This window comes from Ceratotherium simum, chromosome 12 (genome assembly GCF_057802395.1).
Source record: "Ceratotherium simum simum isolate JZ-2026a chromosome 12, ASM5780239v1, whole genome shotgun sequence".
Classification (NCBI taxonomy): Eukaryota; Metazoa; Chordata; class Mammalia; order Perissodactyla; family Rhinocerotidae; genus Ceratotherium; species Ceratotherium simum.
The window spans coordinates 70,064,637-70,067,561 of NC_141911.1; positions in this window are offsets into that span (position 1 = coordinate 70,064,637).

Consider the following 2,925-nt stretch of genomic DNA (forward strand, 5'->3'; position numbering starts at 1 on the left):
AGATAGACCATATACTGGGAAACAAGGCAAGCCTCAATAAATTTAAGAAGGCTGAAATCATATCAAACATCTTTTCTGACCAAAATGCTATGAAACTAGAAATCTACTATAAGAAAAAATCTGGGAAAGTCACAAATATAGGGAGACTAAACAACGCTACTGAACAACCATGGGACCAATGAATAAAACAAAGGAGAAATCAAAACATACCTGGAGACAAATGAAAATGAAAATACAACATACCAACTCTTATGAGATGAAGCAAAAGCACTTCTAAGAGGGAAATTTATAGCAATACAGGCCAACCTCAACAAACAAGAAAAATCTCAAATAAGTAATCTTAAACTACACCTAACAGAACCAGAAAAAGAATAAACAAAGCCCAAAGTCAGCAGAAGGAGGGAAATAATAAAAATTAGAGCAGAAATAAATGAAATAGACACTAAAAAAACAGTAGAAAGGATCAATGAAACTAAGAGCTGGTTCTTTGAGAAGATAAACAAAATTGACAAACCCTTAGCCAGACTCACTAAGAAAAAAAAGAGAGAAGCCTCAAATAAATAAAATTAGAAATGAAAGAGAAGAAATTACAACCGATACCACAGCAATACAAAAGATTATAAGGGAATACTATGCAAAACTACATGCGAAAAAATTGGATAACCTAGAAGAAATGGATAAATTCTTAGACTCACACAACCTCCCAAAACTGTATCAGGAAGAAATAGAGAATCTGAATAGACCAATCACAAATAAAGAGATTGAAACAGTAAAACAAAAGTCCTGGACCAGACGGCTTCTCTGGAGAATTCCACCAAACATTCAAAGAAGATAATACCCATCCTTCTCAAACTATTCCAAAAAATTGAAGAAGACGGAATGCTTCCTAACTCATTCTTTGAGGCCAACATTCCCCTGATACCAAAACCAGACAAGGACAACACAAAGAAGGAAAATTACGTGCCAATATCACTGATGAACATAGATGCAAAAATCTTCAACAAAATATTGGCAAACCAAATACAGCAATACATAAAAAGGATCAAACACCATGATCAAGTGGGATTTATACCAGGGACACAGGGATGGTTCAACATCTGCAAATCAATCAATGTGATACACCACATTAACAAAACGAGGAATAAAAACCATATGATCATCTCAACAGATGCAGAGAAGGAATTTGACAAGATCCAACATCCATTTATGACAAAAACTCTCAACAAAATGGGTATAGAAGGAAAGTACCTCAACATAATAAGGGCCATATATGACAAACCCACAGCCAATATCATACTTAAAAGTAAAAATCTGAAAGTCATTCCTCTGAGAACAGCAACAAGACAAGGGTGCCCACTCTCACCACTCCTATTCCACATAGTACTGGAGATTTTCACCAAAGCAATTAGGCAAGAAAAAGAAATAAAGGTATCCAAATTGGAAAGGAAGAAGTGAAACTCTCTCTGTTTGCTGATGACATGATTCCATATATAGCAAAAACCCTAAAGAATCCATTGGAAAACTATTAGAAATAATCACCAACGACAGCAAAGTTGCAGGGTACAAAATCAACTTACAAAAATCAGTTGCATTTCTATACACTAATAATGAACTAGCAGAAAGAGAAACCAAGAATACAATCCAATTTACAATCACAACAAGAAGAATAAAATATTTAGAAATACATTTAACCAAGGAGGTGAAAGACCTGTACACTGAAAACTATAAGATATTATCGAAAGAAATGGAAGAAGACATAAAGAAATGGAAACTTATTCCATGCTCATGGATTGGAAGAATAAAAATAGTTAAAATGTCCCTATTACCTAAAGCAATCTACAGATTCAATGCAATCCCAATCAGAATCCCAATGACATTCTTCATGGAAATAGAACAAAAAATCTAAAATTTATATGGAACAACAAAAGACCCTGAATAGCCAAAGGAATCCTGAGAAAAAAGAACAAAGACGGAGGCATCACAAGCCTAGACTTCAAAATATACTGCAAAGCCATAGTAATAAAAACAGCATGGTACTGGCAGAAAAACAGACACACAGATCAATGGAACAGAACTGAAAGCCCAGAAATAAAACCACACATCTACGGACAGCTAATCTTCAACAAAGGAGCCAAGAACATACAATGGAGAAAGGAAGTCTCTTCAACAAATGGTGTTGGGAAAACTGGACAGCCACATGCAAAAGAATGAAAGTAGACCATTATCTTATACCATACACAAAAATTAACTCCAAATGGATTAAAGACTTGAATGTAAGACTTGAAACCATAAAACTCTTAGAAGAAAATATAGGCAGTACACTCTTTGATACTGGTCTTAGCAGCATCTTTTCAAATGCCATGTTTACTCAAGGAAGGGAAACAAAAGAAATAATAAACAAATGGGACTATATCTGACTAAAAAACTTCTGCAAGGCAAAGGAAACCATGAACAAAACAAAAAGATAACTCACCAACTGGGAGAAAATATTTGCAAATCATATATCCAACAAGGGGTTAATTTCCAAAATATATAAAGACCTCATACAACTAAACAACAAAAAAACAAACAACCCAATCAAAAAATGGGCAGAGGATATGAACATTTTTCCAAAGAAGATATACAGATGGCCAATAGGCACATGAAGAGATGTTCAGCATCACTAATTATTAGGGAAATGCAAATCAAAACTACAATGAGATATCACCTTACACTTGTCAGAATGGCTATAATTAACAAGACAAAAAATAACAAATGTTGGAGAGGATGTGGAGAAAAGGGAACCCTCCTACACCGCTGGTGGGAATGCAAACTGGTGCAGCCACTATGGAAAGCAGTATAGAGATTTCTCAAAAAATTAAAAACAGAAATACCATACGATCCACCTATCCCACTACTGGGTATTTATCCAAAGAACTTGAAATC